The 26,216-nt window shown below is 49.0% G+C and overlaps 1 non-coding gene across 1 annotated transcript; it reads left to right on the top strand.

Annotated features, from left to right (window-relative positions):
* The first annotated feature begins 10,759 nt into the window (after positions 1–10,759).
* On the top strand, positions 10,760–10,831 carry TRNAG-ACC. Its single transcript has one exon. It is a non-coding gene; the product is annotated as a tRNA-Gly (tRNA).
* Positions 10,832–26,216: the final 15,385 nt, after the last annotated feature.

Genomic DNA, 26,216 nt, shown 5'->3' on the forward strand with positions numbered 1-26,216 from the left:
CTGAATTCGGACTCCCTTGTCTATTTCCATCTCCAGCTACCTCCCATCAAGCCTGCTTCTGGTCCCCTTCCATGCACTGGGTAGACAGTTTTCTTCTACTCCTTCTGAAAGTCTGGGAAATCACTCCAACATACTCCTCCAAAGATCAGCTCCCCAGAGTAGCTGTCTTGGGAAAGAGCTGAAAGGTAGAGTTAGTCAAAGTTTTTAGTCAATGCTGTCTTTGAAAACAAATGAACAAATACCTTTTCAGGGTATCACATATTTCTTCTGGAGACAAGCATCAAAATTCTGTGGGAAATGTTTTTAATTCTCTGTTTGAAAATGAAATTCAGACAGTAAGATCCAATTCTAACATTTTAGGAGAAAGAAAAAAATGTGGACTTAAGTTTATATTAGACTAATATGGGTTATTTAGTTGCTCAATTGTGTCCAACTCTTTTCAACCACATGGACTATAGCCCACCAGGCTCCTCTGTCTGTGGGATTTCCCAGGCAAGAATACTGGAGTGGGTTGCCACTTCCTTCTCCAGGGGATCTTCTGTGAATATTCATTGGAAGAACTGTTGTGAAGCTGAAGCTCTAATACTTTGGCCACGTGATGTGAAGAGGTGACTCGGAAAAGACTTTGATGCTGGGAAAGACTGAAGGCAGGAGAAGAAGGGAGAGGCAAAGGACGATGTGGTTAGATAGCATCATTGATTCAACGGACATGAATTTGAGCGAACTCTGGGAGATGGCGGAGGACAGAGGAGCCTGGAGGGGTACAGTCCACGGGGTCAAAAAGAGTTGGACGCGACTTAGCAACTGAACAACAGCAACAACAATGTGGGTTATTATTCTTTTACTTTTGTTTCTAAACATTAGCTTGATAGTGGAAGGAGTGTGTGACCAAGTGGAGAAGGTTGAGGACTCATGCAGAACTGGGCAAAGTTTCCTAATCCCGCAAACCTCAGTTACTCTGCCTCTAAAGTGGAGTTATGACTGCACTTACCTTCTAAGATTGATGCTGAAATTAGAGGAGATACAGAGGATGCACACTAACCTCCTCTGGACTCATTAATACTTAAACCATAGAAATGACTCCTTATGGTTCCTCTGAAGCCTCCACTGGTCGTTCATGAAGCTTCTGGAATCAGAAGTCTGTGCCCCCACTCCCTGGGGAGTACGCAGTGCTGGGGAGGAAGTGGGGGAAAGGCCGATTCTCTCTTGCCCTCTAAGGAATTACAATCTCTGCCATACTTAAAAAGATCCCAAATTTAGGATATGGAATGTGGACATCTCCAGGGATCACACTGAATCTGTTCCCGGAGGACTATTTCAGGGAAGAAAGACCCATTTAATTGTATGACTGCCTTAAATCCACCCTTGATGTCATCCTTCTGGGCTTCTCTCCTCCCCAGCCCAAATCTTCCCCATCCTGTTTCCCAGGAGAAGACTTCACTCCCATCTCCGAGGCAAGTGGCTGGAAGCCAGTCCATCCTCTACAAACAGGAGCACGTCCCGGCTGCCACCGTGGCATCAAGCTGGGAAAAGCATGGGCTCAGGAAAAGGAGAGAAAGATGAAAGGGGAAAATGAGATTCGGAGAAGGAATTCTGGGAGAGTAGGCAGGGAACATGGTTAGGAAACACGAGGTGACAGGAAAGTCTTAACCCAGGTGAGAGGGTGGTCTTGGAGAAGACATGAATGAAAGCAGAGAATGAAGAGGAGGAATTTGAAATATACTAGAGAGAAAAGCTCTGGAAGAAGGGAGTCGGAGGAGGAGTTGATTAGACTTGTTGGAATTCCAGGAAATTCCTCTCCCTGCTTTTTCCATACCTTCCTCCAGACAAGTCCACCTTTTTAGATGTTTTGTCTTCTTTGCCCCTTTCTGGGTTAGCTCAATCCCGGTTGTCTCACCCTAGAAGTCAGGCAGCCTCTTAGCCAGTGGAAACCTAGCCCAGGTCCCACACCTCTACATCTCACAACCCCAGTGACCTCTTTTTAGTTGGATCTTGTCCCCACTCCTACCCCCACTCCAAGCCTCATAGTGGGTCCACCTCCTCCAGGATCAGAAGTGGATCCCCATCCTGAGGATCAGCTCTGAACCCCTCATCTAGTGCATCAGGCCTTTTTGTGATCCAGGCCTTGCGAGCTCACAGCCTCCTTGCTCTCTACCCTCTGCTCCATCCTCGCTGGGGAACTCATCAACCAGAGCCTGCCTGGCCCCCTCCCCGTCCTGCCTTGACCCTGCCTCTGGCTCTGTTCTTTCTGTCAGGACAACCTTCACATCTTTGAGCATGCGCGGTGTTTCCTCTTCATGTCAGATGCTTTCCCCCCTGCTTCCCCAGAGAACTCTTGGTTTTCACGTTTCAGCTCGGAAACCCTCCTCTCCTTGACCCTTGCCTGCTGTTACCACCTCCCACCCCTCCAGGCTGACCCAGGCACAGCCACTTGCTTCCGTTTTCCTGCTTACTGGGCACCAGTTTGTCTCTAATGCTTCAGGACAGAGATGCTGCCTCGTTCGCATTTAGAGTGGCTTTTGGAAGGAGTTCCACATTGACAGAGTGAGTGAATGGACGGATGCCTGACGTTCGTCTGGTGGCATAGAAGAAGTGGGTGGGGGAGCCAGTGAAGGAAGGGGGTTTGGCAAGGAGGAAAGAATGAGAAAATACAGAGAAGAAAGCGAAGTGTTTTGGGTAAAAGAAACACACATATTTTGGCAGGGGATATTAGACACCGGTTCGATTCCTGAGTCAGGAAGATCCGTTGGAGAAGGGCTAGGCTACCCACTTCAGTATTCTTGGGCTTCCCTTGTGACTCAGCTGGTAAAGAATCAGCCCGAAATGCAGGAGATCTGCGTTCGATCCCTGGGTTGGGAAGATTCCCTGGAGAAGGGAAAGGCTACCCACTCCAGTATTCTGGCCTGGAGAAGTCCATGGGGTTACAAAGAATCAGACGCGAGTGAGCGACTTTCACTTTCACTTCATTAAATTCCATTTTAGGAGAGAAAAGTCCTACACCCAAGCAGCACCTCAGCTCTTTCTTCTGCATCTGAATGAAGAATGAGGGTAAGAGGGGGCTCCAGACCCTAGAACCAGTATCACTCAGGAATCGCCCTCCTCCCCACCCCTCCCATCTCGGGGTTCACTTCCTGGGGCTCAGATGCCTGACTACTTCCTCCCCTGATACTAACTCTGTCCCTGCCCCTCTCCACCACACTCCCAACCATCACCCCCTACCGGAGACAAGTCCTTCCAAGCTTCTCTCTTGCTCAGGGTCCCCACCTTCCTCCTCGACTTCCTCCTGCCCTCTCCACCCTATCTTCCTCAGTTCATCATTTTCCCATCTCCTAGGAGCTCCCCAGATGGTGCTGGTGGTAAAGAACCCACCTGCCAAAGCAGGAGACATAAGAGATGCAGGTTCAATCCCCGGGTGGGGAAGATTCCCCTAGAGGAGGGCATGGCAACCCACTCCAATATTCTTGCCTGGAGAATCCCATGGACAGAGGAACCTGGGGTGATACAGTTCATGGGATGGCAAAGAGTCGGAAACGACTGAAGCAGCTCACATCATCCATCCTTTGGTCCAAATTCCTCACCAAAGGTGGGGTGCCTCCACTTGTCAGCTTCCTAAAGGCCCCGCCAGTCCTGATAAGACAATCAGAACAAAAGACTTCCTTCGTGGTCCAGAGGTTAAGACTTTGTTTTCCAATGCAGAGGGTGCAGGTTCGATCCCGAGTCAGGGAGGTAACATCCCACACTCCTCATGACCAAAAAACCAAAACATAAAATAGAAACAATATTGTAACAGACTCAGTAAAGACCTTAAAACCGGCCCATATTTTTTTTTTAATCTTTAAAAAAAAAAGACAATCAGAACATTTATGAACAACCTTTAAACAACAACAACAAAAAACCTCCAAGGCATTCAGTTACCTCTGCTCAAGATTCCACTTTATGCCCCTAACACTGCAAGGCCTGGCCTCGAGCTGAAGATTAATGTCTCTGTGGGTCTCGGGTCAATGACTCATGGGGTTTTATCAGTGGAGGCAGAGTGGGAAAGGTAATGGAGAGTCAGTTCAAGGGACACCACCCCCTCCCTCCCCAGCTGCCTCCATCCGATCCTCTCTCTTTTGGTGTAAAGGAGCCCCGTGCACCATGGTTTATTTTTAATCTGTTGATTTTGCAATTAACAGAGAGAAGGCGCCTCTTTTGGATGGGCTGGTTCAGGGGTTCAAAGCGGCCAGCTCCCTTGACCCCTTTACCAGCCTCTGACGTCGCGGTGCGGCTGCCCAACTGGGAGAGATTTATACTTATTTTTCTATAATGGAAAACTCATTGCTGGACATCGAGTTACTCACTTAGATTTGTTTTCTTTGGAAGAAGCTGCCGGCGGGCGGGCTGGCGGGCGGGCGGCAGCGCCCCAAGCTGGGTCATTAACATGGCAGCAACAGCAACACAGACCTTTACAGCCGCTGCCTGTAAACCGTGGATAAAGTTCAAGCGTTTATTCTGTCTGAGGCCTCCCAGTGTCTATAAAAGCCCAGCACGATTATATGATCAGTGTCAAGACCCACTTTCCCTCTTTGTGCTCCCGGGCGCTTTCGTTGCCCTGCCCCTCCGTGTTGCCACCGCAGCTGCTCTGGCGCTAATAGCAACCCAAGGCACAGACGATTGGAGTGATCCTTGGGCTTTGTTTTAAACATGGTTTTTGCTTGTGTTAACTACCGCCTGGCTCTCTGACACCCGTGAATGAGGCTATGCGGGGCTGTCAATCAACAGCAATAATAATGCCATCTGGGTTTGAATAATACTAATGAGAAGAAGAAGAAGAGGGATGCTGTGTATTAACATAGCACCTTTGTCCCAGAAGCTCAGAGGGCGTTTGGGAGAATAATTCATTCATGCTCGGAGCACTGCTTGGCAGTAGATATTATGATCCCACCACGGGGGACTGAGACACAGAGAGGGCAAGTGGCTGGCTCTGAGGTCACACAGTAAGTCAGGGGTGGCACAGATCACAGTCGCTGCGAGTCCCCCAAAACCTTGGCTCTGCAGGATCACATAGGTCTGTGCCTCTGTGCCTCTGGTTTGTCACTCGAGTTATAACAGTTGTAAAACTCAGTTTCTCCATACTCATGGGGGGAGGAAGGAAAGGAAGAAATGAAAAGAATATTCTAGGGTGGAGGAGACCACAAAGACTGTCAGCATTATGGGAGAGCCCATCCGAGTCGGGGACAAGGCAGGGAGGGTGAGTGGATGCAGGGGTACCAGGCCGAGAGCCAGCTGGGATTTCCAAAGGTGCTGAGGGATGGCAGAAGGATGTTAAAGTGAGATGGATTTAAAAAAGAGAAAGAGAGATCCTCCAAGTGGGTAAAAAAGTGAACTTATCACTGAGCCCCTAAGCTCTCAGAAGGCCAAACATGGGGCAGCAACCAGCCAGAAGAAAAGATAAAGCTGGAGCGCTGGAGAATTTCCCAGTTCAGTCTAAAGTCCCATTCTGCACTTTGCAGGTTCCACCAGGGTGCTGGGACCCTAATCCTCCCTTCCCAACCCCTTAGTACCCTAGGGGTTTCAAACTTTATTATCACATCAAGTCAGTAGAATCTTTGTTAACTTCTCTGTGCCTCAGTTTCCACCTCTGTGAGTGAGTGATAATCGTTCAGTCATACCTGACTCTTTGCAACACCTTGGACTGTAGCCTGCCAAGCTCCTCTGTCTGTAGGATTCTCCAGTCACAAATACTGCAGTGGGTTGCCATTTTCTCCTCCAGGGTATCTTCCCCACCCAGGGATCAAACCCATGTCTCCTGTGTCTCTTGCATTGGCAGGCGGACTCTTTACCACGGAGCCACCAGGGAGGGGAGGGCTTGTTAGAGTCTAAAATGACTTTGAATGTCCATCAAAGTTTTACTTTGATTCTTTTCCAGAGGAACTATTGAGAATATGTTAGAGAAATAATGACGTGATCAAAGAGATATCCCAGAAAATCAACCTTGCAAAGCTGTGGAGCATGGATGAGACCAGAGAGAGACTGAAGTTGGGAGAATCAGTTTGGGAGTAGCTGTCATATTCCAGGGAGGCGTGGAAAGTGCTGAACAAAATGATAAGTGATGGACCAGTTTTGAAGTCTTCCCAAACCTCTCATCGAATCCTTCCTCTCCAGCTCCCTCTCCGTTGCAGAGCTGGGGCTGACACCTTCTGCCCTAGAAGTGTGTTATTTATGGTCTCATCTATCCTTAGCTTTTGTCCCTGACCCAATTTAGAGATGCTTTATCACCAGGACTGCCTCTGCGGCTCTCAAGCTTCCAAGGCAAGCACTCCCGGCAAGAAACAGATTTAAAATCCCTCCCCAGACCATCCAGGCAGAAAGTCCCTGTTTCACGTCTCTCCAGGCAAGAAAGAATTCTCCCTCTTCTCCATCCCTCGCCCCAAGTGAAGATTTGACCTTTCGAGAACTTGGGCTCCCGTCTTCTTTCCCTCCAGGCTCTGAGGTCCTCAAAGACAAAGCCCAACCTCTGTCCTGCGTTTGAATCCCTTTTCAGTCTAGTGGCTGCCACCCTGTCAGTGCTGGAGAAATCGGACTTGAAAGTAATTCAGGACACATTTTATTATAGGGATCTAAAATTCTTCTTGTATTCAAGTATGGAATGCCCATCCTAGGTTGATATCTTTGTGAAAGCAGCTGGTTCATGAGATTTCTCCTATAGACAGAATTTGTTAGATCCTCCCAAGGAGGCAGTGTTTGTAAGGTAGGCCTTCAGGAATAAGAAATCACCTGGATGATGGAATAGCCTTCACAAAAATATATGACTTCTGGGCTTCCCTTGTGGCTTGGTGATAAAGAATCTGCCTGCCGATGCAGGAAACAAGAGTTCGATCCCTGATCTGTGAAGACCCCACAGGCCTCGGAGCAACTAAGTCCTTGCCCCGCAACTACTGATCCTGTGCTCTAGAGCACGTGCTCTGCAGCAAGAGAAGCCACTGCAATGAGAAGTCCGAGCACCCCAACTGGAGAGTAGCGCCTGCTCACTGAACCTAGAGAAAAGCTCATGCAGCAGTGAAGACCCGGCACAGCCAAAAGTAAATAAAATTATTTAAAACTATGGCTTCTCTGTTCTCTCCTACTTTCCCCCTCCTCCCTCCGCCCTTCCTTGCTTCATCCCTTCCAGCATCACATGATGACCAAGTGTGAGATTCTTGCACAAGGCTTTCTGGACATTGGTTCCTGCCCTTAAGAAGTTTGAAATCCAACAAAAGATGCACAACCACTCCTCCTTCTACTGTATAAGCCGAATTTTACTGCAGGTTAAACTAGGGTACAAACCACACAGTGCGGTCTGTGGAGGAAGGAGAAACAGGATTGTGGTACTGGAGCGAGAAGGGACCACCGGGGAGTCAGCCTGGCTGAAGGACTGGGTGCACACAGAAGAGCTAGAGGGGCAGCCCGTGGGGGTGGGGCTCAAGAAGCCAGACCCTCAGAGAGAACGTAGCAGAATAGCTGCAGGGAGAGGCAGAAAGACAGCCACAGACCTGAATGAGTCCGCTGGCTCAGATGGAAAAGAATCTGCCTCCAATGCAGAAGACCTGGGTTTGATCCTTGGGTCAGGAAAATCCCCTGGAGTAGGAAATGGCTACCCTCTCCAATATTCTTGCCTGGAGAATTCCACGAGCAGAGGAGCCTGGTGGGCTACAGTCCTTGGGGTCTTAAAGAGTTGGACACAACTAAGTGACTAATTCCCTACTGCATAAACTAAATGAGCCACAGCGAGGACTTCCGGTCCTACTCACAGGCAAGGAGAGTGAGTGAAGCTTAAGGAACAGTGACATGGACCCAGATCCGATGGTGGTGGCCCAGGCGGTCAGCGGTGGTCATTGGGCCAACAATGTCCTGAGGCTACTATGCTTTCTGCACTTTTCCCTGCAGTTGAAGGACACGCTGGGCACTTCTCTCGGAGGACAAGGCCTGGGGATTCATCTGGCCTGGGGCTGGATCTGTCTGTCCTTGGAGTGTTTTTCTAGAGAACCCTCCCTCCCTTCCCACTCCTTACCCAGGGGACGGTCTTGACCTTCAGCCGAGACGGAGCTCCAAGGTCTCTGAAGCTCTGTGGTCCCTCTAGCGGACGGCCCACCACGAGGGGCAGAGGGCCCCAGAGCGCCTGCCCCCTTCTCTGGCTGCCCAGTCCTCACCGCATCACGGATTTTCCTGGAGGGAAATGGAGGAGTCCACACGCTCTTGGCTTGAAGAGATTCCACGCTGTCTGCACAAACAGAGCCTGGAGCCTCCGGGAGCGCCTTGCTCTCACCTCACCCCCAGAAAGCCTCCCTTCCCGGCCCCTGCAGACAGGCCGTGAATTGTGACTCCGACCGCCACACACTAATGTACTGTGGGGCTGAGGCTTGGGGTTTCTGCCTTGAAAAAAATAAATCCCTGCGTCTCCTCTCTGCAGCGGTCATGTGTGTCTCTGAGGATCTCGGCTCCCCAGGCGGCCCTGAGTGGCACAGACCAGGAGGCTCTCAGGAGGAACCGGCCTCATCAGGCATCTGGTGTCACCGTGTGGTCTGCAGACAGGGCGAGCTGACTTCCAGCAGCTCGACACACAGGAGGAACCATCCACCACTCACGGACACCTTGCCACACTCTGGCCCCCCTGACCACAATGCCCCTTCTTTCCTGCTCTGCTTGGGGAGCTCCTGTTCATTGTTCAATGCTTAGCTCTAAGGGCACTTGTATTAGGAAGATGTCCTTGGCTCCCATTTAGAGACACTGGTTTATCCCTTCTCTGGGCTCTTTAGCGGTGCCTCACTGACAGTGCTGAGGGGGCAGATTTAGGGTTGCCTGTTTGGTTATCAAGGCTTCCCAGGTGGCGCAGTGGTAAAGAATCTGCTTGCCAAGGCCGGAGACCCAAGAGACTCGAGTTCCATCCCTGGATCAGGAAGATCCCCTGGAGTAGGAAATAGCAATCCACTCCAGGATTCTTGCCTGGAAAATTCCATGGACAGAAGAGCCCGTGGGGCTAGGGTCTCTGGGGTCGCAGAGTCAGACACGATTGAGTGGCTGAGCATATTTAGATATTCCTTTCCCATCTAGACTATGAGCTGTCGAGGACAGCCCTCAGGAGACAGTTGCACAGGCTGTGCACTGCTCAGCCCTCTGGGAGGCCATTCACGTTGTATTCTAAATATATCCTGCACAATTCTAAGCAGCAACTTTGGGGGTCATTGGATCTTATTGTTAATAGGGACTGGCACATAACCAAGTTTGTTTATTCAACCTCATATAGGGCCACTGCTCAGATTTTTACTCCTCCTGCCCTGGTCCCATAAAAGAGGGAAGAAACATGAGTTGGCCCAACTCCCTTGCAATGAGAAGTTGCCAGTTCCCCTTGGAGACAGTATATTAGTTATAGATCTAGAAAGAAACTCAAGGTCCCAATAAGCCCTCAGATAGCTGATGGCTGGCCCAAGGATGTCAAAGGGGTTTCAGCTCATGGACCAAATCAGATTCAGAGAGAGTGACTCCCAAAGGGTGAACCTGGGAAGTCCTCTGTGGCAGTGTCGGAAGTCAGTGGGAAAGAAGCCCCACTGGATTTGTGAAGTCTGGTCCTGGAGCGGGGCTGGGAAATGGAGGCTGGTGAGCCCTGTGACTGCCGCTCCTGCAGTCTGGTCCAGAAATAGCGGCAGGGAGCCGTCAGACTACATAATAAGTGTCCCTGGCCTGTCTTGCACCGATGTTCTCAGGGTCCTGTGACTGGTACATGAACTTTCGTCCTGGTGCCTCAGTTTCCCACCTATGGAATGAGATATCTTTCTCTCAGGGTTTTGGAAAGATGAAGTAGAGGGTCAAAGGGGGTCTTCTAATTTCCCCACGCCTCTCCAGGAAAAGAAATGGACTCTTTGGGAGATGGACAGACCCTGAACCCCTTTGAGCTCATCAAACAATATAGGATTCGGGCCCCAACTTCACACTGATGCCCACTGTTTTGTCTGCCACTCCGCCCACTCCTACATCCTGAGATTAGGAGAAAGTAAAGATGGGAGGAAAGGCAGTTACAATAATACCAACAATGCTTCTGACCACTTGACATGCCGTAGATGGGCATCGAGCGGTAGGGGTGCCAAGGGCCGTGGGGCCGTGATCAGGACCTCAGGCTCTGGGGCCCTCTCATCTGGGCTCAATTCTGGGTCCTGATACTCCTCAGCTGTGTGACACCAGGCAAACTACTTTACCTGACTCTCCAGTGTCCTTGTCTACAAAAGGGGCTGACAGAGTCGTGAGGATCAAGTGAGTTAACACAGACATAGTGAACGGACTCGTGGACACAGGAGGGGAAGGAGAGGGTGGGGCAAAGTGAAAGAGCAGCATTGACATATGGACACTGCTATGTGTAAAATAAATAGCTAGTGGGAAGCTGCTGCAGAGCGCAGGGCGCTCAGCTCAGTGCTCTGGGATGACCTAGAGGTGCAGGATGGGAGCAGCCAGGGGGTGGGTCCAAGAGGGCGGGGAGATATATATATAGTTGATTCACTTTGTTGTACAGCAGAAACCAACACAACATTATAAAGCAACAATACCCCAATTAAAAAAAATATATATATATATAAAAATGTGTGATACTTAAATCAGACCCTGAGTCAGGGAAAGTTTCCAGGGTTACTGTTGTTTGGCAGTTACTGTAGCCATATAACCTGCTTCCCTGGTGGCTCAGAGGTTAAAACCTCTGCCTGCAATGCGGGAGACCTGGGTTCAATTCCTGGGTCAGGAAGATCCCATAAGGACTTCCCTGGTGGCTCAGATGGTAAAGCGTCTGCCTACCATGCGGGAGACCCAGGTTCAATCCCTGGGTTGGGAAGACCCTCTGGAGAAGGAAATGGCCCCACTCCAGTACTCTTGCTTGGAAAATCCCACGGACAGAGGAGCGTGGTAGGCTACAGTCCATGGGGTCGCAGAGTCGGACACGACTGAGAGACTTCCATATAATGCTGCTTTCCCAGCCCAAGGAGGAAGGGGCCACAGAAGCGCTTGAGAATGGACCAGGGGGTCGCTCAGTAAACCAGCATGACCCCCTCCCCATCCTCCCTTTTTATCATTCTAATTTTCATGGCCTCAGCTCACACAGTCCTCACCTCCAACATTACCCCTTTTCTCAGGCGGTCTGCGCGTGAGTGAACGACCAAAGGCCCCCAGCCTGCTCAACTCTCTGCACGCACCCGTCAGGCTCAGGGAACCTCCACGCACCCGTCAGGCTCAGACACTCTGTCTTGGGTACCAACACTTAATAAAAGACCATGAAGGCACTGGTACCTGTGAGGTTTGCAAATCCCCTGGCCGATGCTATGAAGTGCTGGACTGCTTCTGTGCATGTTTGCTTATTTATTACTCTTTTATCAGATGCTAACTTGACTACGGCAGCAAGATCTCGGAGGAAACAAGAGGGAAGCTTGCTCAGCCCTGGTGCAACTCCTGTGGACCAGCGTCCAATGTGGAGCCCTGGGGATCCGCACGTAGAATGCCCCTCCCGCCCCTGTCTACCTGGCAATCCGTCCCCCTCCTTTCAAGCCCAGCACAACAATGACCTCTTTCGTGAAGCCTTCTTGATCATCCCCCAACCTCCCAGCAGTCTTGGGAACTTTCTTATGAATTCTTTTAGCCTTTAATTTATAAGAGACTTTCTAATGATATGCTTTAATTGCTAATTACATCCTGAGCATCCTGCAAGCATGAAAATCCTCATTTACTCTGATAGCCAGAGCCTGATGTGGGTCTGCCTCACAGGAGGAGTTGACCATGTCTGCAGTGACACCTCTCTCCCCACAGTACCTCTTTGGATTTTCTAAGCTGAAGAGTTGGTTTCAGGTATGAACCCCAGGCTGCCAGACAGATTCAAAGCAAATATGAGGGAAGATGTGTTGACAAGTATAGCCCTAGAACTTCAGAAAAACTTGCCAGAAATTTGGCCTCTACAAATGAGGGGGATGATTCGGTCATGATCACCTTTGGCAGTGGGGATGGACTGGCTGGTTCTCCACTGGCCTTCAGCTTCAGGAGTCTTTAAGCCGACTTCTGGGCTTACGTGGGTGCCTGTGGGCGCCCATGGGTGACAGATTCACCCACCTCTGCCTCTCAGTCGCCGTGGCACACTGTGTTGGGGGTCCAGACCTGCCTTTCTGCCCAACTTATAGCCTTCTTTGCAGCCAGGATCAGTACCCCCTTCCCTGCAAAGCTGCTTCTGACCCACCCTGTCCAAAGGGAACTCTTCTTTCTCTGGGCTCTGGACAGCGTGACATTGACCAGGCTTCTCATCGGTTCGGGAATGTCACAGGGGAAATTCCTTTGAGAGATAACGTTATTTCTCTTGGGGTCCTGGTTCGCTGCTCAGTGCTGAGCAGAGTTTGGGATCCTGGTGTGTGTGTGTACGTGTGTGTGTGCACGCGCACACGGGTGTATGTGTGGGTGTGGGTGTGCATGGGTGTGTGCGTGCATGGGTATGTGGGTGCATGGCTGTGTGTGTGTGTTGGCGTGGCAACATAATATGTATAATCCGATTCAGAGACCCTGGTGTTACATCTGGAATAAAACGAGCTCATTTCTGACATCTCGGAGCGCAAAAGCGCAAGGTCTCTGCCCCACTGAGGTCTCAAAGAAACAAAGCGGCCCCCCGAACAGGGTGGGGAGCCGACATTCCTTTCCTGCCTGCCGGCTCGCCCTCCCCTACCCACTGCCCCGCATACAGAATGGAAACTTTCAGGGGAAAAGAATTCTGCACAGCTGTGTGAGAGACCACACAGATTCCCTACATCTGCCAGCGGCAGGCCGGTGAGCTCATTTCCCCGGGGGGCTGCCGTCTGAGCCTGTGGGGTCCTCTCCAGTCCACCTCGGGAGGGGCTGCGGAGGAAAGAGGAAGTGGCCCCAGGTGGGGCGAGACCTTTCTCACGTCAGAACGCTCATGGGAGACGTGTGAGGGAGCCCACAGAGGGCTGCCGCAACCGAGAGGGCTGGCTCTCCAGAAGTCCCTTTGTCCATTCAGGTTGAAAGGAGGTATTATCAAACGTACAATGGATTTTAGAAAGATCTTCACTCCCACCAAGTCCTCCTGCTCTCTCCCCAAAGTCAAAGTCAAGAAGCGATGGCTGGTTAGAAAATTCCCCACAGAGGGATACGGTCCTGGGCCACGGAGGCTTTCCAGCACTAAAAGTAATGTTTTCATGTGTACGAGCCCTGTCGCCCATACGGAGACTTCACCCCTTCACTCGTGGTCCCTGATCCCGCAGTGGCTGTCTGGGAGAGGCAGGCAGGTAGAGCTGACATCCACCCTGGTACCCAAATAGGTACTGATGCAGACACTGACATGGGCAGAACATCCACCCTGACTTTCTCAAGTGGAAGGTGAGGCTTACGGAGGCTTCCTGGGATTGCCCAACTTCACACACCAGAACACTCTTGCATTTGGCTCATAAACCCGTGTGCTTTTCCTTTCACAAAACTGTGACATGGTATCTTACAAAATAGCAGCTTGTTTGTAAGCTGATTTTTTCTTCTCCTCCCACTTCTCGGGGCCCCTCGTTTCCCAAATCTGATGAAGCTCTGGGATTCTCGTGGGTAGGACACAATCTCTCCCCAAGTTGAGTTTGGGTCCACATCTTGGCAGAGTAGCAGAGGAGGGGGTTCAGACATACTCTCCAACTCCTTTGGAAAGTCATCCTCTGGCTATGTGGCTGTGGCCCCAGAGTGTAGAGGACCAGAATGTAGGAGATCATGGTATCCAGGCAGCCTGGCATCTCAGGTCAAGCTGTTGGGCATCACCTACCGAGGGCCTGGGTGTTTCCACCTGTAAAGTAAGGGGGCGGGGCCAGTGGTCTCCATGGACATGCCCAGCTCCCTGGCTTCCAGTGTTCCATGACTGGACAGGGGACTGGGGTGGAGAGAGTTTCCCTGAAGGGAGCCTGTGCCTCCAAGACCCTTCCCTCTGCTCTCGTTCTGCTGTCGGCCTGGAGCTGGCCTGGCCCTGCCTGGCTTGGGGACCCCTTTGTACAGCATCAGCTGAAGGCTGGGTGAGGGCGGGCTGGGGCCAGCAGGGGGGAGACCCACTGGGGTATTTTTTTTCAGATGCATATGTCCCCTCTCAGGCAGCCCTTTCAGCGCTCGGGACAATGTGCTCTTTTTGTCCCCAGCTCTTTCAGCCGCCTGCTCATTCTCTTTGCATCTGCTGCCACACAGGACATCCCGGCTGGCAGGCGACCATGGGACACATTGTGCTCCCTTAATGAAGCATGGGACTGGGGATATGGGGGTGGCTGGGGGCCTGAGGGGGCTAGGGGTGAGCTAGGGGCACCCCATCTTTCCACTCCAAGCTCCTGCCGAGGGGAGGGACCCTCGGCTGGCTCCTCTTTTATCTCTCACTGCCACATGGATGTGACTAACTCCATGTCAGAGGCTTTGGGGATGGAATGCCTGTGGCAGGAGTGAGCTGGAAGATGGAGGGGTTGGTTTTCCCCCGAGGAAACCGAGGCACAGCTGGGCAGGTGGGAGGGAGGTCCTGGGAGAAGGGCAGTCTGCCAGGAGCACTTGACCTTCATCCTCCTCACAGTGGGATTCCCTGCCCCATTCAACATGTGAGCGGGTAAGGCAAGAACCCAGGCTCCCCGCTTCTCATGCTTGAAAAATTTGCAGTACCCATCACCCACTTCAGTTTCTAAAGAGTAAGTTTTGGAGCCAGGAGGGTCATGGAGTGATCTGTTGGTCCCCTCAGGCCCCCATGTATTCCCGTTGGAGGTCTTCTCATCCAGGTGAAGAAAAAAAAAGAGGGATGGCTAGGGAATTTTCAGGAGGTGGCCAAGGGCAGTACAGTACACAGTACTAGTGGCCAGCTGGGTGAGATGGGAAGATTACTCATGGGTCTTTACCTCACCCCAAACGTTTCTTAAGCATGCCTTGTCACCATGCTACCCCAGCGTGGTCCAACAGCAAAGAAGGATGAAATGGGTGGAGTTCCGAGGAGGAGAGCTTTTTCCTCCCTGCATGGCTTGTAGCCACACATCTGTAATCTCTACGCCAGGAGGTGATGCTACCAAAGCCGAAGGCTGTCTGCACGGGAGGGCGTGGTCAGGCACCTCCTTGGCTCCCATCTGGTGCCAGCAGTGAAGGCAGCCCCATGTTTCCAGATAGGGCTGCCCTGGGACCCCTGTGGCTCTTGGGGCCCACAGGAGTCCTTCTCCCTCACTTCAGGCCCCTTTCCTACTTGCTAGAGTCACCTTGTGGATACCCGTCTTCACTACTACGTTCCGGCCCATGCAGACGGCTTCCGGACAGTTCCTGCAACTTCAGAATCAGTCTTTATGGTCTCCTTCCCCACCCCCCGACCCAGTCCACCCCTCACTCCTCCTGGCCTGCTTCCCTGCCCACCACCCCAAAGAAAAAAGCCTGGGCCTTGTCCAACAAGGCCCCCTGTCCCCTTTAACAAGCGGAGTGTGCTGGCATTGCGATTGGTGGTCTTCTCCCTGAAGGTGGTTAATTGGTACAGAATGTAGACTTCAGTTGTCTTGCCAGGCCCGATGAAAACGCAGCTGGCAGGTAGCCGAGACAGAGGAATTTGTCATAGGTTAGATCAGCCCCAGCTCTAAGAACCGAATGTACGGCTTATGCAAATAGTTTTGCTTAGCATGGATCCTGTGTTCCTCTCCCCCCTCAGTCCCCCCCACAACTATTTTTTCCCCTGAAGGGTGGAGAGGGAAGCAGGGGTGGGGGGCCGAGGGTGAGGGGGGTGCGGACAGAGGAAGGAGGCAGAGAGAGCACTTGCTTGCCAGATCTCATTCTCCATCAGAAAGGAGCAAATTGCTTTCCGTAAAAAAAAGAAAAGGGCAGGGGAAAAAGAAGACAAAACACCCATCCTTTGGGCTAATGTACCGAGCGTTTGAAAGCTGAATGGCTCAGTAAGAAAGGCCAGCCATGAGTGTATTTGGAGAGACCGTTATCCCCATCAAAACCCATTCGTACTCTCTGGGAGGCCTGTGGAGCACCTGGGTGGAGACTTGGAACACGGGCATCTCTTCTTCCCTTTGCCATGATGGTGTCACCTCCCCAACCCTGCCTCGGTGTCCAACCATGGCAGATGCTGACCCCAGCCTCTGGGTCACCCACAGGTCCCAGCAGAGAGACGGCTGCAGCAGCTACTATCAGCATGTGTATCCGGCAGACAAGCCGGTTCCAAGCTGTGTGATTCAGGATACATCGCTTAACCTCTCTGAGCGACGGTCGCCTCATCTGCAAAAACAGGGGTAGAATGGTTTCCTCAGATGGAAGAACTATCCCCGGCACATAGTAAGGGTGCAATGACTACCTAATGAGAATGAATAAAGCAAGATAACAAGAGAAGGTAATGAACATGCTTGCTGCCTGGTGAGTCATAAGTAGTCAAATGTTGGCTGAATCTGGCCTGCTCCTAAGGATGGTGAAAAGACCACAAACTAATCAAGAGAAAAGGTGAATTTCAAGGCGTCAAGTTGGTTCAATCCTGGTTGTACTGAAGATGGAGGGTGGGTGTGGGATTGGGAAAGAAAACCTTGAAGTCAATCGAGGACAGGGTTCCTCAACCTCAACTACTGACATTTGGGACTTGGTGATTCTCTGTTGGTGGGGGTGGGGGGCTGTCCTGCACCACCTGGGTTGGTTAGTGTCCTCTACCAACTAGATACCTATAGCAGCTTCCCCAGTTATGAAAGCCAAAAAGGTCTCCCCTCCAAGCCAACTCTCGGGCACTGTTGGTGGGGGCATAAAGTGGTGTAACTGCTATTAAAAATAGTATGGAGATTCCTCAAAAAATTAAAAATAGAACTAGCATACAATCCAGTGACCCCACTTCTGGATATGCAGCCAAAGGAATCGAAAGCAGAGTCTTGAAGAAGTATCTGCACTCTCGTGTCCACTGCGGCACTATTCAGAGCAAGAGGAAGAAACAGCTTCAGGATCCATCAACAGGCGGATAAACAAAGACAATGTGGTCTATACACACAATGTAATCGCCTCAGCAAAGACAGACTTCTGTCATATGCTACAACATGAATGAACATGACTGAGACATTCGTGCTCAGTAGCTCAGAGGTGACCAACTCTTTGTGACCCCATGGCCTGTAGCCCACCAGGCTCCTCTGTTCTTGGGGTTTTCCAGGGAAGAATACTGGAGTAGGTTGCCATTTCCTCCTCCAAGGGATCATCCCAACCCAGGGATCATACCCACACCTCCTGGATCTCCTGCCTTGGCAGGCAGATTCTCTATCCCTGGGCCACCTGGGAAGCCGATTGTTAACAAGGTGTGTGTGTGTGTGTGTGCATACTAAGTCGCTTCTTTGTGATTCTATGGACTATAACCCGCCAGACTCCTCTGTCCATGGGACTCTCCGGGGAAGAATACTGGAGTGGGTGGCCATGCCCTCCTCCAGAGGACCACAATACTGCTATCTAAACTTCAGACTTGACAGAGATTTCCCCAATTGCCCCAGTAATGTCCTTTATTGTGAAAGAAAACACAGAAAGAAAACACATTGCATTCCTTTATCACATCTCTAATTTAGTCTCCCTTAATCTGGACCAGTTCCTAAGTCTCTCTTTGTGTTTTCATGCTGTGGACAATTTTGAAGAGTAGAGCTCAATTTGTTTGTAGACTGTCCTTCAAGCTGGGTTTGTCTGGTGATTAGATTACACGTACTTGGCAGGAACTCCACAGAAGTGAAGTTGTGTTCTCTTAAATATATCATTTTAGAGGCATATAAAATCAAGTTGTTCCATTACTGCTGATGTTAATTTTGACCACTCTTTTAAGATCATGTCTTCCAGGCTTCTCCACTGCAAAATGACTATTTTGCTCCTTGTAATCGGTAAGAGTCTTATGGGTAGACATTGAGAGTATATAAAATTTGAATACTCCTCAAACCTTCCCCCGGAGAAGGCAATGGCATCCCACTCCAGTACTCTTGCCTGGAAACTCCCATGGACGGAGGAGCCTGGTAGGCTGCAGTCCATGGGGTCGCTGAGTCAGACACGACTGAGCGACTTCGCTTTCACTTTTCACTTTCATGCATTGGAGAAGGAAATGGCAACCCACTCCAGTGTTCTTGCCTGGAGAATCCCAGGGATGGCAGAGCCCGGTGGGCTGCCGTCTGTGGGGTCGCACAGAGTCGGACACAACTGAAGCGACTTAGCAGCAGCAGCAAACCTTCCCCCATTGGTTTAAGCATCCATTGATGTTTCTTGCCTAAATCAATTATTATGTTGGTGCCAAGTGGTGATTTTCTAATTTCATCATTTCTTCTACATTTATCAGTTGACTTTCCATGCTAAGGGCTTCCCTGGTAACTCAGCTGGTAAAGAATCTCTGTAATGCAGGAGACCCTGCTATGATTCCTGGGTTGGGAAGATCCCCTGGAGAAGGGGAAGGCTACCCACTACAGTATTCTGGCCTGGAGAATTCCATGAACTGTCTATGGGGTCGCAAAGAGTCGGACAGGACTGAGCGACTTTCACTTTCATTTTCCATGCTAAGGAAGAGCTTTTCTCTCTTTATTCCTCTCCTTCCTTCCTTTTTTCTTCCATTCCATAAGCATGGGTTCTTTGTTTACTTTTTTAAAATTAATTTTTGGGGGAGTACAGTTGTTTTCAATGCTGTGTTAGTTTCTGTTGTACAGCAAGATTCATGGGTTCTTCATTATATCTTTAGCAGTATTATTCATTTTGATGTTCAAGTTGTTCTAGATTCTGTAAGACCTTCTTTAATATTCTATGAGAAAAGAAGGCTGAATGTTACACACTTATGTGCATTCGGTTATTTTTAAGGGGGGATGTTTAAATTATAAATCAAATGTTGAACCATGGCCTAAAATTCACCAAGGAAAGAGATGTCATGGTTGAGTACCCAAGCCTTGAAAAAAAAAGGATTGAATGCTTTGAACCTAAGTGTTTGTGTGGGGCTGGGAAAGAACAGCTATGGGAAGGCAGCCCTTAAGGACCAATGAGTCCGTGAACTGTGGAAACCTCTCTGATATGACGGGAGGTTTGAGTTTCCTGTTTCACTCAGGTCATAGCTGAAGGTTATTTATTTAACCTTTTCCAGGAGCTGAGTCTGATCGCCCGTGCAACCCTTCCACTCTCGTGTTTATTCTGATTCATATCCAGTTGACTTCATTTCCCCCTGCTTCTTCCTCCACACCTGCCCCCAACCACCAGGAAACAGAGCCTCTGGCTATCACCGTGATGCTGAATGAATTATTTGGAAATAGTTTCTTCAAGCATGTAGAATGGCATTTGCAACTTCTGGAGTTGGTTCACGTGGAAAATACAAGTGAAAATTTACTGGGTAGGAGAGCCCGAAGGTAACCCACCAAACGGGTCCCCAACCTCTGGGATCTTAACGCCTGATGATCTGGGTGGAGCGGATATAATAATAATAGAAATAAAGTGCTCAGTAAATGTAATGTGCTTGAATCATCCCCAAACCATCTCCCCCTACCCTGTCTGTGGAAAAATTGCCTTCCACAAAACCAGTCCCTGTTGCCAAAAAGGTTGGGGACTGCTGCTCTATAGGGCTGCTAATGGTGTGCCCCTTGGCACTGGGCAGAACTTGAAAGGTTCATTCACTGTCCACCATCATCCCACCCAACCTTTAGGTAAATCTACACTATATTGGTGCAAGCTGGCAGGGAACTGTTTCCCATTTTAAACTGGGCTCCACTAGGGGAATAATGACATGCTTGAAAACCACTTGGAAAAAATGATTAAACCCAGGCATCTAAATTGGTTTAACCTCTTAGGGCCAGGGCAGAGGACAACCAGTCTTAGACACCTAGGTAACCTGCATTTTGTGGACTCTCCAGACAGAATGAAGAGGTGGGGCATGGGAGAAGGCAGCCTCATTCCCTCTTAGTCACCCCTGGAAACTGGGCTCCACGGCCAGGCAGCACAGGAATTTGCACACATGCTCTCAGGAGACCAAGGAGCCTGCACTTCAGTGGTGGCATTTAGATATTCCTCTGAAATGCTAATGAAGACTCGATCTCAGGATCAGTAACAAAGTGAGCCCCAAGGAACTGATGCCTTCCAATTGTGGTGCTAAAGAAGACTCTCGAGAGTCCCTTGGACAGCAAGATCAAATGTGTCAATCTTAAAGGAAATCAACCCTGTATACTCATTGGAAGGACTGGTGCTAAAGCTGAAGCTCCAATACTTTGGCCGCCTGATATAAAGAGCCGACTCATTGGAAAAGACTCTGATGCTAGGAAAGATTGAGGGCAAGAAGAGAAGGTGGCACCAGAGGATGAGCTGGTTGGATGGCATCACTGACTCAATGGGTATGAATCTGAGTAAACTCCAGGAGACAGTGACGGACAGGGAAGCCTGGTGTGCTCCAGGCTATGGAGTTGCAAGGAGTCAGATACGACTGAGGGACTGAACAACAGAGTTCTCAGACTTGTTAATGGATCACTCCCTTGGAAGACCAGGGACAGCAGCACCGAACAAATGGCTCGAAGCACCCAGAAAGGAGTTATTGCCTCAGTGGAAAGACTTCCAGGGAGAGACAGTTCTCGGTTCTCCTCCATGGCACGTTTTGCTCACACAGTTTTCTGGCCGCCAGTACATTGGCTCCATCAACCCTCCATCTCTCCAACTGATTTTAACCTAGTTTCCAGTTCATCACCCTTCTCAAAAGAAATATCCAAAGCCCCTCTCTCCTTTCATGTTATTCCCCTCTTCTTAGATGAAGGAGAAAAGGAAATTGGGGGTCCGAAGGGCGTGGAAACTGATAAACAGGCTGCCAGGTCCCCGAGTGGTTCTTGCATGTAATCCTCACAACAAACGGGTAAAGCTAAGGGAACTGAGAGTTGGAGAAAATGTGCGATTTGCCAGAGCTTTGAGAGCCAACCCTCCTCCCACTTGCTGAGCTATGTCGGATGAGTCAGAGGATGGGCTTATGGCCATAGCCTGGCTCCGGGCTTTCTATACAACTTTCAGTAAATCATAGAATTTCCCTGAATCTATTTTCTCAACAATACAGTAGAGACTTGTTTGTATGGATACAAATGTATATGTAGAAAGATAGATATGACTATACATATGGAAGGGCTTTCCAGGTGACCCTAGTGGAAAAGAGCCTGCCTGACAAAGCAGCTAGATGTAAGAGACGTGGGTTTGATCCCTGGGTCAGGAAGATCCCCTGGAGGAAGACATGGCAACCCACTCCAGTATTCTTGCCTGGAGAATCCCATGGACAGAGGAGCCTGGCAGGTTACAGTCCATGGGGTCACAAAGAGTCAGACACGACTGGAGTGACTTAGCATGCACACATACATCCATATGGATATCCAGATACATTTCATGTACGTTTGTGTGTATCCATTTCTATCTATCTTTTAATTTACCTACTTATCTAACATCTATTATATATCTGTCATCCATTATCTATCATCTATCTATTAAGTATCTATCATCTATCTATTATCTATCATCTATTATATATCTATCATCTATCTACCTGTCTATCTATTATTGATCTTCTATTTCGCTCCTAGAAAGGATTTGAAGAGCCTCCATCTCCTTATCTCCTGCTTCGTAGCCAGCTCACTTCAATTTGCCTTCTATCTCATCACTCCAGGAAACAGCTTTCTTTAAAGTCATCAGTGACTTTCATGTTGCCAGTTTCAGTGGATACTTAAGGAAGATCACCTGGAGAAGGAAAGAGCAGCCCACTCCAGTTTTCTTGCCTGGAAAATCCCACGGACAGAGGAGCCTGGTAGGCTACAGTCCATGGGTTTGCAAAGCATCAGCCCAACTGAGCAAACATGCATCATAGTTCTATTTCTACTTTTTTGAGGGCCCTCCACAGTATTAACCACAGTGGCTGCACCAGTTCACATTCCCACCAACAGTGCATAAAGGGTCCCTTTCCCTCCACATCTTTGCCAACACTTGTTATTTCTTTCTCTCTCTCTCTCTCTTTTTTTTTTTTTTTGATAATCGTCATTCCAGCAGGTGTGAGGTGATACCCCACTGCGGTTCTGGTTTGCATCTCCCTAAAGATGAGTAATGTGGAACACACTTTCCTGTACCTATTGGCATCTGTGCGTCTTCCTTTAGTATGGTGTAAGATAATGGTCCAGTTTGATTGTCTGGCATGTGTCTGTCCAGTTTTCCCCAACACCATTTGTTGAAGAGGCTCTTCTTTCCGCATTGTATATTCTTGGCTCATTGTCAAAAATAAATTAACTGTAAACACATAGATCTATTTCTGGGCTCTCTATTCTTTTCCATTGATTTATGTGTGTGTTTTTCTGCCAATACCATACTTTTTTGATTAGTATAGGCTTGTAATATAGTTTCAATGAACAATTCAATGAATAGAAACATCCATACCCCTAGTTTTATAAGTCAGAAGCTATGTCATTTTCGACCAATCCATCACCCTCCCTCCATATCTACTCTGTCGCCAAGTTCTAACTGTCCTCTTCATGTCCATCCTCACAGTCCCACTCGACTAACAACACCTCTTCCATGGACTATGCTGACCTTCCAAATCACTCTGGCTCCCCTCCACTGCAGCCAGAGTGATCTTTATGAATTTGAATCTGATAACATTGTTCTTCCAGCTTAAAATCTTTGGTAGCTTCCCTCACTCCCACTGAAAAACTTAAAATCCCTGAAGTGAAGTGAAGTGAAGTCACTCAGTTGTGTCTGACTCTTTGTGACCCCATGGACTGTAGCCTACCGGGCTTCTCCGTCCTTGGAATTTTCCAGGCAAGAATACTGGAGTGGGTTGTCATTGCCATCTCCAGAGGATCTTCCACACCCAGGGATCGAACCCGGGTCTCCCACAGGATAGGCAGACGCTTCACTGTCTGAGCCACAAGGGAAGCCCTGTTAAAATCCTTGACCTGACCCATAAAGCTTTCCAGGTCTTCTCCTCCTGACTTCTCCGTGCTTTGCAACCACAGTTCACGTTCTGTGGGCTCCAGCTACACTCCCCTTCTTTCAGGCCTCTGAATCTGCTGTAAACCTATCCTTCCACAGGGCCTTTGCATTTGCTCTTCCTACAAACCGAATTACCACTCTCTCTTCATCTAGGCAAACCCTACCTTTATTTTTATGTTTTTTTAAGAATTCATGTCAATCATAACTTCCTCAGGGAAGACTTCTGTGACCTCTGTGGCCCGGCTGAATCTCTCTGTTATGTATTCTCATAGCATTAATGACAGTAGAAATTCCTTTCACCAACCTCCCCTTAGCCGACTTCCAGATTTACCCACGCTTTCCATCTCTCTGTGATTCCTACCCACGGTACTCTGAATGCTGGAAGCAGGCAGGCCACTCTTTAACATGACTGAATATTTCTGTTTCTCTCTTGTTTAGTGTTTGCTTTTCAAGAGTTATTTTTGTGCTTATTCCTAAACTGATTCACGCTAGTTGTGTGTGTTATTGTAATTTACATAACTGAATTAAATATTATGCAAGCCAATGAAACATGAGTATAAAAAGTATGTGTCTGCACGAGAACCAAACTGAGTCATTTGGGAAGGCGTGACAAAGGTAAGGCCCCAATCTTGCTTAGGAGTGAGTGAGACAATCATCAGTGTTTGGAAAGGAGGTGATCAAACTGCAGAAGAGTTGTGCGGGTTTCTTTTCAAGTCTGTCTTTAACTTCATCCTCCCCTTTCAAGAAATGAGAACAGGAAATCACGGACGATGCATTAAGGGTGTGTTTTACACAAGAAAGATGGCAGAGAAAAGGCGTTGACTCTGCATCAAAAAGACGTGTGTGTGTGTGTGTGTGTGTGTGTGTGTGTGTGTGTACACACCCGTATACATTTCATGTTTAAACTCATATTCGTGGCTTGTTTCTTTTCTTATGATTCCTTCCTCCAGACCAAACCTTCCTGCAGGTAGAAACACAGAAACACCCTCATCAGGACTCATCACAGAGTTCGAGAAGCCCAGAGTAAACAGAAACGTGGGCTTTTTGTTCAAAGTGTATTAGGAATTTCAAGATGGTGACACCACAGCATTCAATCACGTGTGGGGCTCACCTCAGTGTGGGACCCTGTGACCTGCTCAGGTCACATCCCCATGGTACTGGCTCTGGTCCCCATCTCCTGGCACAGAATTTGGCTGGTGATAAATGATTCTTTCACTCAGTAGGTATTTATTGAGGGTCTTCCATGTGCCAAGCACTGCCCTAGACTCTGGAAATACAGTACAGAACAACAGAAAAAAATCCTTGCCCTCATGGAGCTTAATCTCTATTATACAGTGTTGGGGAGTCAGGGAAGATACATGATAAACAATAAATAAAACATATGGCATTTTAGGGGTTTCCCAGGTGGTGTTAGTGATTAAAAATGTACCTGCCAATGCAAGAGACGTAAGAGTACGATCCCTGGATCGGGAAGATCGCCTGGATGAGGACATGGCAACCCACTCCAGTATTCTTGCCTGGAGAATCTCATGGACAGAGGAGCCTGGCGGGCTACAACCCATAACGTTGCACAAAGTGGGACGTGACGAAAGTGACTCAGCACACACACGCACATGGCATGTTAGATGGTGTTAAATAAGCAGAAAAGAGGAGCAGGGAGTATGACAGATAATGAACATAAACGCAGTGAGCTTCTAGCCAAAACTCGAAGAAGAATAAATGGCAAAATAGCATCAAAATAAAAACCTGACCCAAGGAAAATAAGAATGTAAACAAAAATCAAAACCAGGAAAAGACTCAATCAATGAAGTCTGAGCTACACATTTGGCTCTGAGCTTCCTTGTCACCAAAGGAAAACATGCAAGATACCACCAGTCACGTCGTTCTCGCTTTTTCAAACATTCATTTATTTCTTTGACTGCTCTGGGTCTTAACTGCTGTGCGCAGCATCTTCAGTCTTCGCTCTGGGATGCAGGATGTTTAGTCGTGGCATGTGAACTCTTCGTTGCGGGATCTAGTTCCCTGAACCGGGCTCAAATCCCTCGCAGAGTGCAGAGTCTCAGCCACTGGACCACCAGGGAAGCCCACATCGTTCTTATCATCAGAAAGGCGGAAGCACACCAGTGTCCTGGGGTAAAGAGAGATAGCAGTCTTCGTCTTCCTCCCTGACAGAACCTAGTGAGATGGCAGCTGTGAAAATAACCTGAATAAACACAAAGTACTATGATACACAGAGAGGCATTAGCATTAGAATTCTTTCCCAAGATGAAAGAGAAAATTTTTCATTGTGACATCTTTGTTTTTCCTGAAAGGGTGCTCAGGAAATTCACCTTTGCCGGCAAAGTAACTTTCAAATCGGCTAAAGTTTAGATTTTGGAATCCAACCATCACTTCAGCCCTCAACGATGTCAACCAGTCCGTACAAGTTCCACCATCTCCTTTTCTGACCTTTACAAGAGGAAGGAGGCTGCCCAGCAGCAGTCGGGCAGACATTAAAGATGCCCTGGGTCTCGGGAGGATGGAGGCTGGAGATGCTGGAGCCTTTTCCGGCTGCTCTGCCGTCATAACCCTGAGGCCCCAGCGGGTCCATCCTCAGTGACACAGACAGGACTTGTGAACAGAGAGACCTGGAGCCAAGACAGTGCTGCTAAGGGCGGAGGAAAGGAGCCACACCGTCCTCACCTTCCTGATATTTTATTTCTGCCTTCCTCTTGTCCTGGTTTGCCACCATCTCTTGGTATTTCTGTGTTTCCTTCTCACCAGCGTCACCACCATCACAGACTTACAGGAAGTCTTACGTCCTCTACGTTTCACAGAGATAAGACAGTTCAGCAGGACAGACATAGACAGGCTTGTTTTGCCTTTCTTTGTGGCTGTTATCCTGTGTCTGTGTGTCGGTCTCCCACACACAGACACACCAAATACAGACCTGTGTATCCTTCAGAGACAGAGAAAGAGAGGGTTTGATGGGAAACCAATAAATAAAAATACCAGCTACCTTGACTAACAGACTGTCTTTCATCTAGATGGAAAAAAAATAAAACCATAAAACCTCATTAGATCAGAAGCACCTTAGAACTCTAAATGAGGCTCGAAGAAATTCATTTTGTGGCTATTTGAAACATTAAACAGTGAGCCACCTGTCTTAGACTCTTATATTGCAAACGTCAAGCTCTAGAGACAGCTACAGCCAGAGAGGGAAAGATCTGAGTGTTTCACCAAAGATGTTGCCAGACTGTGGATCTGCTGCCCTTTGAAGCTCCCCCCTAATATGTGAACGAGAGAGC

Source organism: Oryx dammah, unplaced genomic scaffold (assembly GCF_014754425.2).
Source record: "Oryx dammah isolate SB20612 unplaced genomic scaffold, SCBI_Odam_1.1 HiC_scaffold_29, whole genome shotgun sequence".
Lineage (NCBI taxonomy): Eukaryota > Metazoa > Chordata > Mammalia > Artiodactyla > Bovidae > Oryx > Oryx dammah.